This window comes from Musca vetustissima, unplaced genomic scaffold (genome assembly GCF_032173495.1).
Source record: "Musca vetustissima isolate MV318-11 ecotype Yass unplaced genomic scaffold, APGP_CSIRO_Mvet_v1 utg34402, whole genome shotgun sequence".
Classification (NCBI taxonomy): domain Eukaryota; kingdom Metazoa; phylum Arthropoda; class Insecta; order Diptera; family Muscidae; genus Musca; species Musca vetustissima.
Window position 1 is genome coordinate 32765 of NW_026886239.1, and position 10735 is coordinate 43499.

General features: G+C 34.2%; 1 pseudogene; it reads right to left on the reverse strand.

Annotated features, from left to right (window-relative positions):
* Positions 1-1380: 1380 nt before the first annotated feature.
* LOC133333776 (acyl-CoA Delta-9 desaturase-like) lies at positions 1381-7115 on the reverse strand (annotated as a pseudogene).
* Between the last annotated feature and the right edge of the window lie 3620 nt (positions 7116-10735).

Genomic DNA, 10735 nt, shown 5'->3' on the forward strand with positions numbered 1-10735 from the left:
GTATGCGTAGTTTTGTTGGAATCAGATTTAGATAAAGCTCACATCATCTAAAGATGCTGTGTCTATTCTATATAAAGGATATTATACATATGAGCATCTCTTGTATGTACCCAAAGTGGAGAAGGGTATCATATAGTCGGCTCCGTCCGTTTTTTGAACTTTCCTTACTGGTTTAAAGAATATTTTTCAAGGACTACTATAGGCGTGGATTTTGTGAAGAATATTTTTTCAAGGACCAATACCAGGCGTGGATTTTTTTAAAGAATATTTTTTAAAGACAATTAGGATTTTTTAAATAATATTTTTTTAAGGACCATTGCCAGGCGTGGATTTTTTAAGCAATATTTTTTTAAGGACCATTACCAGGCGTGGATTTTTTAAAGAATATTTTTAAGGACCATTACCAGGCGTGGATTTTTTAAAGAATATTTTTAAGGGCCATAACCAGGCGTGGATTTTTTAAAGAATATTTTTAAGGGCCATAACCAGGCGTGGATTTTTTAAAGAATATTTTTAAGGGCCATAACCAGGCGTGGATTTTTTAAAGAATATTTTTAAGGACCATTACCAGGCGTGGATTTTTTAAAGAATATTTTAAGGACCATTACCAGGCGTGGATTTTTTAAAGAATATTTTAAGGACCATTACCAGGCGTGGATTTTTTAAAGAATATTTTAAGGACCATTACCAGGCGTGGATTTTTTAAAGAATATTTTTCAAGGCCTATCAAAGGAGTATCAAAGGCGTGTATTAAAAAAATATTTTTTCAAGGCCTATCAAAGGAGTATCAAAGGCGTGTATTAAAAAAAATATTTTTTCAAGGCCTATCAAAGGGTTATCAAAGACGTGTATTAAAAAAAAATATTTTTTCAAGGCCTATCAAAGGGTTATCAAAGGCGTGTATTAAAAAAATATTTTTTCAAGGCCTATCAAAGGGTTATCAAAGGCGTGTATTAAAGAGTTATCAAAGGCGTGTATTAAAAAAATATTTTTTCAAGGCCTATCAAAGGCGTGCAGCGTGGATTTCCTAAAGAATATTTTTAAAGTAGTACCTGAGCGTGGACTTTCAAAAGAATGTTCATGAAGTACTGTAATAATCGTCGTACGTTTACTCTATACAATGTATTTGAAACAATAAAAATATATTACATAGAATTATTTTTTAATTTATTCCTTTTATCTTTTTAATAATTTCTTCATAAAATCAAATTTGCTTCACTTCGAAATTCAATTAAAACACATCTGTATTAGTTGTTTTTAATTTACATTTATTATGAATTTATCAAATTAAATAACATTCGATACAAATTTGATGCACTAAATATTTTTTTCTATAAAGCTCGCAAAATTATTTTGCAAAAACAAAAATTCCAATTTAGTTCACATAAATTTATTACGATTTAAGAAATGATTTTTCGGCAATTCTGCCTGCTCCTTTTCCGCATGTTCATTAATGCAATCGACAATTGCCCGACCAGTTTCCACAGCTTCGGTCAGACCATTACGCACAGCTGTTGAGCTAATAGTCTTCAAATCACTGGCCATATCCAGAGCAGCAAACACCCGAATCATGGCTGTGGTGAAGCCACTTGCATAATCACCAAATTCACCACTTTGATAATCATTGGGGAGCATATAATGATATTGAGGCCAATAGCTCTTCGTAATGAAGAAGACACTGTTCGAATCGGATGGTTTGAAACTTTTATCCAGGCCCCAAACAAAGTGAGCTGAGTTAATTAGCCAGCAGATATTCAGGACAACCATATAACGGAGGGAGAAGGCCACAACAATGGAGGCGGTTAGCGAGTCTCCCCAATATTCCAATGGTGCATTAACAGGCAGTAGAACGTGCAATACGACAAACAATAGCCAGTAGAATCTGTAAAAAGTAATAAGAATTGATATCTTGAGATGTTTAGGAGTAAATAATTAATACATAATATATTTAAAAGACAGAATTAACTCTAGTAAGCACAAAATCAGACAAGACTAGCAATTTACATTAAAACGGATAAAAAAATACTTTTGACAGCTTTATCCAAAACTGAACTGTAGGCCTATTCTGTAAATTTTTAACAACATTCGACATTGTTTATTTTACAACAATTTCATTTGTTTGTTTGGTTGTTTTTACAATAACAAAAGAAAATTAAACAATATCGAATGTTGTTAATAGTTATAGAATAGGCCTACTGATTTCCACTTTTCTCAATAAGGGTTCATAAATGGCCCGATGATATATTTCACAAAAATATTCCCCTTTGGATTTGGTTGAAGTCACGCCGTCTGAAAAATAACCTGCAATAGCCGCTTTCCACGACAGAGGAATTTATTATCCGAAACGACCCGAGTCATCCTCGGCCAACGTCTGTCACATCTGCCCATTGTGTAAAATTATCATGCCATAATTCAAATGCTTATCATATAGTCCTTCCGGGATATCTATATCTCGCAAAGAGATTTTATCCCCATAGTGTTGTCAGAGAGGTTGCTGATGATATTGGCATATCATTCGGTCCATGCTAAACTATTTTTCAGAATGTTTAAGGCCTGAAACTAAAGGCTGCGAATATTGTTCCAAAGAAATTTTTAAAATAAAAAAACATTGTCGCTTGAACAACGCCTAGAAGCCTTGGAACATTGTCAACAACAATCCACATTACCTGAAACAGTTATAATGCCTCAACAACCGTATTTACCGGACCCTCTTTCAGCGTGTGTCTACAATGACCTCTCGTTTTGATCTCGACTCCCTCCCTTTTCAGCGTGTCTCTACAATGACCTCTCGCTTTGATCTCGTCTCCATAATGAATTGCTACCCTCAGCCCGTCCCTATATATGCTATCAGATTAATCCTATAAAGATTCTCAGATTTCAGATCGTCTCCGTAAAGAATATTTGCCTCCAGTGTTTGCCTATCATCATTATTTCCCATCCTCATCTCGCACCTTATAAAGACTGTCAATAATGTATCCGCGCCTTCAGCTCGTATTTAACCCTTTGTGGCCCAATGTTGCCCACAGGCAACAAAATGTTTTAGAGCTAATATGTAATATACTGCTAGTATATATATATATATATATATATTCTTTGGATTGCATACGTCAAGGCCTGATTATGGACGACATATATCACAAGAAAAATTTGTGTATACAGTCCAAATTATTTAAATCGCTTCGAACTCTGCCGTCAGAATTATTTTTGATTCTTGTAAAACAGAATATAGAGAATAATTTAAAATTATTTTTTCGTCGATTTTGTGAACAGAAAATTGTTATATGATTACGGAAAAAAATTCGGGGCTCAAAGGGTTAATGACTCCTAGCCCTTCGGTTCGTATATTATAACACCTTGAATTCAAGACGCCTTTACAATGAATTCCTGCTCTTGTATTTAATGACTACCTGCCTTTCGCTCGTCTATAATGACTCCCAGCCTCCTTATCTGCTCTCCAGCTTTTTCCTGACTCCTTGCTTTTAGTTCGTCTCTATTCTAATTCCCTGACATTATCTCGCCTCTATAACGACTCCCTGCTCTCAACTGATGTATAATGACTCCCTGACCTTCATATTGTCTTTCCTATAACGGCTTTCTGCTTCAGCTCGTCTCTATATTGACTCCCTGCCTTCATTTCGTTTATATAAAAATACTCTGCCTTCAGCTCGTTCCTTTAAGGACTCCATTCTCTCATCTCATCTCTAAAATGTCTTCTAGAATCCCTTCTAAATGAACTCCCTGATTTCTATATAATAGCTCCCTGCTTTCAGGTCGTCTCCGCAATGACTGCCTTCAGTGTTTGTCTATAAGGGCTGCCTGCTTTCAGCAGAAATTTGTACAAAGACCAAATTTTCTGCCTTCAGCTTTCAGACAATTTTGAGTCTAAATGACCCTCCGACTATGCACGATAACTCTGGAAGTGAGTAACCGATTTAATCAAAACTTTGCACATCGTAATATTCCTTCCAAACTTATATTAAGTTGGAAGAGTTGACCCATCGAAGCACTCCTTTTTGTACTTTGTCCACAAAATATTCAAAAAATATTATACATTAGTTCCGTCCCGCAAACCCTAGGCTGAGGGTACATATCTGAGACTTGTTTATTATACACTTAAGCTTATGGCTAACGAGCATAAAATATGTATGATCGAAATATTGGTTTTGGACCACATGTTTCTTTGGACCAAATCCGTTTCACACAGTTTTGAGTCGATTTATAAATGTCCGTCTGTTTATATATCTGGCTGGCTGGTGCGCACTATAACTCTCGAAAGTTGTAACCAATTTCATCCAAACGTTGCACATCGTTTAGTTCAAGTTCGAAGATGGGGAATTACGGTACACTCCTCCCTCCGACCTATTGATCCACCCATTATGGTATCTTCCCACAAAGGATCAAAATATTCAATATTTATAAATCCAATATCAGGCGATTGGCTGAGGTTATATCTACACTAATTAAAGGAGTAAAGTGATCGACTGACTAAACGATTCATCAACGCCCAGACGAAATGGCTGAAGCTAAAATATTGAAATTTGGGATGAGGGTCACTTAGGGATTCGTAGTCGAGCACAAAAAGCGACTTCTAAACATGTTGATTATATCCTTTAATTAAAAAGTTGTTTTTTAGACTTTTCGATGTTTGCCTTTGATTAAAAAGTCGACTTTTCGATCTTTTGATTTTGTCAAAACATTTCAAAATCGATTTTCGACTTTTACTGACTTATTCAAAATTGATTAAAAATTATTTTTTATATATGAATTAATGAAATATAAAGAAAAGTTCTGAAAAGTGTAATTTTTGGGCAATTTGGGCTTTGTGATAATAAACCAAGTATTTATGAAGAAAATCTAAAGTCGATTCGGCTTCGACTTTTAGACTTTTCAATACAAAATCGATTAATCGATTTACTAATCCCTGGGCTCACTCTTGGTGTCAGATAAGTCTGGGTTTTTGGAAATTCGTACTAGAACGGCACGACAAGTACTAAATACGTGAGTATTTTTCATTGTCCAACCGGTGGAGCTAGAACTAAAATTTGGATTGAGGGTTATTAATGGATTGTAGGATAGATGTATGGACATTCAAACTATAAGTATCCGAAAAGTACTAACGTTACTAAATTTACATTTCGTAGAGCTAAAAATTTTAAATTTGGAATGCGAATTAAGGTTAAGAAGTAGGGTCGATGTAAAGAGGTGGGTTTGAAAGCGTGTACTTATGTATACAAAAAGTACTAAGCTGTACTAAATTTGTTACAATTTGAATTTTGAGAAACGGATGCGCTGGAATCCTGAAATTTTGTGAATTTGGGTGAACCGATAGAGCTGGAACGCTGAAATTTGGAAATAGGGTTACTGTTGGAGTGTAGGATTGGGATATTGATGTAGTTTTGGAAACTCATACTTATGGGTTCTAAACTGTACTAAATTTGGTAAAATTTTAATTTTGGTGAAGGGAATCCTGAGATTTGGAATAAAGATTGTAGTAGTTATGGAAATTTATATTGATGGGTACTAAGTACTAAATTTGGATTTGGGTGAACCTGCATTTGAAATTTCGATTTTTTTTCAAAATAAGTATTACAAGAGTACCCTTGGTGAATGATACCAAATTTAATAGAGAGTTAGATTTCTGTTGCGGTCAGAATTGAGTATGGAGTTTATTTTGGAAATTCGTACTATAAGAGAACATATTAAAATTTTAATTATGGTCGGTATTGGTTTTTAAATAATTCCCTCATTCGCTAACTAAGTAGCGGGTATATGCTAGTGTATATACCAAAAATTATCAATAAATGTAGGTTCATGTCCGGTATTTGGTAAATGAGGACTTAGGGCACGAATTTCAACCGAATATTTTGGGTTTTCATAGAATATCAAATCCTCGCACTTTATATATAATTACTAGTCCACGTTTTGGTACAAACCTATTATAGGTTTTACCATTTTTCACAACAAAGTTACTGTAATTTCGCTATGAGGTGTTTTGATAAATATATATTTAGAAAATGATCAATTTAGATACAAATTTGAATATAGACCTCACATAAAAATACCAACCTAATTTTGCTTTCTTCCCTTAAAGTGGGTGTTCTTTGTCATTCCGGATTCTTGTAGGTAAAACACATTTATTCAGACAATTTATTTAAATAGATCTATGTTTGGAGATAGCGTCTATATAAGGCTTCCGACCAATTTGAGTATTTTTAGGGACACGAAAAATCTTGGTTCATAATTTCTCATACCTTATTCCGTCTGAAATTTTATTATTAATTTCCTCAAATTTACTATTAAATACACATCGATCTTACTGTATGAAGTTTTTAAGTGTTATATGTTAAACTAAAAACTAATAAATGTTATTTTTTTCTTTTTCAGAAAGAACTCAACATTCCCCAACTGGTAAGGTAAATAAAGCTACCGTTTTCTGTAAGATAGAAAATTAAAAATAAAATCATAGCATTACCTCTTTTGGAACATTACAACTTTGTCCTGTTCCAAATCTGTCATGTCCACTTTATTCAGCAATTCTTCTTGTTCACTGCTATAACTCAAGAGTTGTGTATAGACATGGGCTGACATGAAGTTTTTGTTGCTATAGTAAGGATCCTCAGGTTTACGGAAGTACTGGTGGTGTAAACGATGAGCACGCACCCAGTTGTAAATGGAACCCTACAATTACACATAAAAATGTTAATTAAAGAAAATATTTAAAAACACTTGTGTTTTTATCATCTTACTTGACCAGCAATGGTTTGACACAGCATAAGGAAGATTTTCAGACCATTAGTGGCCTTATATGTGCCATGAGCCCATAACCTGTGTGCTCCAGCTGTTGCTCCCAAAATACCCAATACTGTTAATGTCAATGCTAACAAATATTGAATTATAATATTAACACATATTACGTTTTCGTTAAATATATTATAGTATTTTAAATTTATACTCACTGAATACAATTGTCAACCATGTGGCACTGGTCAGCGTAACAAAAATACCATATAGACCCAAAATATGCAAATGTATAAAAAATAATACCGATGGCCAACTGGCCTCACGTTTAAATGATTTCGTCTCCGCCTCCTGCGTTGTTGTTGCACCACCAGTAGTCATTGCTTTCTGTGTTTCCATTTTGTTAATGGATGGATCTATATTCTGAAAAATTCATTAATTATACATTATTACGAAATGATCTGATTTACAAAACATTAACCTCATTGAATGGTTAAATTTAAAATAAAAATATGCAAAGTTATCAATGTAATTCTTAAGTTCTTGTATTTTGTTTTCTTTTGAGTGAAATAAAAGTACTTACGTCAGAATAAGTATTCAACATTGAAATAAATGGGATTTTTGGACGATCGAAATTTGCGGAATTTCAAAAGCAATCACTCAAAAACATACCCCTGAACAAAGTTTACAATTCATTCAAAAACAAGTTCCGAGAATATCCGACATTTTGTAGTTAAATGTTGTTAAAGGCAATTTCGGCTTATAAAGCTGATACCCATCCCTTCTGGTACCTCCTCCACAAATTGTCCGATTTGAATTAAACTTTGTATATGGGTAATATTTCTACCAAATCCAAATTCGATTGGAGCCATCGATACCCTCCCTCTGGTACATACCCCCCCTTGTAAATTTCATATGAAGCTAATGGGAGACCTAACAGAAAAGGTGGCCCTTTAAACCCCATATTCGGATTTAATGTTGGTTTAATAAAATATTACGAACTGCAAACAATGAATCAAATTGGTTATTCAAATTAAATTTACAAATGTTCAAAATGTTGACCCGTTGTGGGGGAGGTAACAGACGGATTGGACCTATGAGTCCCATCTTTGGACTTAATCTAGACTTATTAAAAATATTCAGATTTGTAATGTTTGAATCAAATAAGATATTAGCTTATTGAAAAAAATCAACATATTGACACCTTCTCTTGATATTATAAAACTCATTTTCAGCACAATTTAGACCATCTGTGGATCGATTTTTTACATCTTTGAACTTGATTTGAGTTTGAATCAAATCGAACGTTCCGTTCGCCTAATATTGGATTTAATAAAATATTGAAAATGTTCACCCTTTTGAGGGAGAGGTACCAGAAGGAGTGGACCAGAAGGAGTGGACCAATAGGTACCATATTCGGACTTGATCTAGGCCTGGCAAAGATAATAGATTGTGAAAAAGTTTGTTCAAATCGGATAGTCCGCATGATATTACAAAATTAAATTTCAGAACAATTTTGACACTTTTGTGGGAGAGCTATCGGAAGGAGTGCACCAATATTTCCCATCTTCGAACTTAATTTAAGATTGGAAGAAATATTCCAATGTGCAAAGTTTGGATGGAATCGGTTACTCTCTTCGAGAGTTATCGTACGCATCAGGCAGCCAGACAAGCACAAAGGCGGACAGATGAACCGACAGATATTTACAAATCGACTCCAATTTGAAACGGATGTTGTTCACAGAAATATGAGGTCTGAAACCAATATAACTATTAGGCACATTTTTGCCATAACAAAGTGTGTATACACTTACTTGTGAAGTGCACACTACTTCATATGCGGAAATGGAATACAAAACAAATAAATAATTTTGGTTGGGGAAAAAGAAATCCATTATTTTTATATGAAATATATGACTTTATGTAACATGCTTCGGAATGTCCGATTTGCGCCAAATATACACAGTTTTGTTGTATGATTTGTTACCACTCATAATGCCTCTCTCGTAGAAGTCCTGCTCTCTATTTGAAAAAAAAAACTCTAGTAGTCGATTTTCATAAACCTCCCTAGATACAAATTTTTTTATCATTAAATCAATTTTGCAATGTAAGAAAAAAATGATGATTAAATCCGCTCCCGAAATTTCTGCCGAGTCACTGTAGATGTGTGTGACCTAGCGTTGTCAATCGCTATCTTCAAACGGTCCAGGCTTATCGTGTATGATTTATTTCTCATCTCCAGTCACCTTTAGTCTCTTCAGTCTATCTCATTCCGCTTGGCCAAGGCTTCGCAGATGGAAGTTCGATCCATCCTATTTTTCCGTTAATTGGTGTGGCACCCAAACATCGAGCTTATTTTTGCATCCAGCTTTGTGTAAAAGGCTGAAAACAGTGTTATGGTCGGCAGTGCATTTGTTCCCAAACTATCTCAATCCTACACTCCAACAATAATTTAAATTCCAAAATTCCGGAGTCCATCTCTATCCGTTCATACATAATCATGTTGTACTAAATATCCTAGCACTTAGCACACATAAGTACTAAAATTCCATATTTCAATTCTCCAACACTCCAATAGCAACCATTATTCCAAATTTTAAGTTTCCAAATCACTCTCCGTTCATTCAAATCCAAATTGTACCAAATAAAGTGCCGTTTAATACTTTTCTTGCACATTAATTTTCAAAGCTGTCTCTGTAGCTCAATCCTTCACAGTAATCATATTTCCAAATTTCATGTTTTCAGCTATATCCGTTCGGCCATAATCCAAATTGTACTAAATTTAGTACCAATTAGTAATTTTTGTACCCATACATATGAATTTTCTAAACTACAACAACTTCAACAGCCATTTTAATTCCCAATTTCAGAACACCAGCTCTATTTGTTTACCTAAATCCAACGTGTACCAAATTTAGTACCATTTAGTACTTTTCGTACACATAACTAAGATTTTTTAAAGCTACATCAATCCTGTGCTCCAATAGTAATCCTAATTCTTATTTTGAGGATTCACGCTCAACTGACAATTTTTTTTCCAAATTCAAACAAATTATTTGTTCTTTAGTCCACTTCGCCTAAAGTCCATTTTCGTTTAAGGGGACCCCCCCCCCCTATTCTCGGGGTCAACTTTTTTTTTGATTTATTTCGATTCTACACTAATTCAAGAATGTCACTACAAAATTTCAAGTGAAAATCTCAAGAACTTTTGAATATATAGCCGATTTTATTGTGTCAGCATCAAGTGACGGCTAAAGGGCTTCTTAAACTTTAAACGCGTTTTTCTCTTTTGCGAATGGCGGGCACGATAACTCAAAAACTAATAATGGTTTTTGGTCAAAATTCGGCGATTTTTCAAAACTATTTTTTCAATGGTCCGCCATTTTGGTAATTTTAGAGCGAAGTCAATAATCCTAGTTCATACGAGAGCCAGACATGTACACTTTCTAACACCGTTGGAATTTTCGGATTCCGATGTTCCAGTGAGGAGTTATCATGCCCGCCATAAAAAATAAGGACTTTTCTTTAATTACAAAAAACAACAACAAAACAATAACAACATTTTTTTGTAAATTATTTTTCTTCTCTTTTAAATCTTCAATTATATATATGCAAAGTTACAAACCTTAACAAGCATTTGTATTCATTTACCAGCCCATTGAAAATCTTGAAAAATTAAAATCGAGAATGGGGGGGATTCCCTTAAATTGATACCAATTATATTGTCGTATTTACTTAGGTGTGGGGGTTACACTTAAATATTTAGAGCTGCTTAGGTTTTCATATATTATTTTGCGGAAATAAAGCCCTGATCGCTTTGAAATTTTCCATGAGGGACTAGGTATGGTCAAGGATAACGCCTATAATTTTCAGCGATGATCAGATAATTATATTGGGATAAAGTGGACCGCAAACTTAATTATTTTGTGTTTTTTCCAGTTCATCTGTAAGCCACAATTGAAAGCCGAACATCACCACACAGCCCACGGTGAATTGA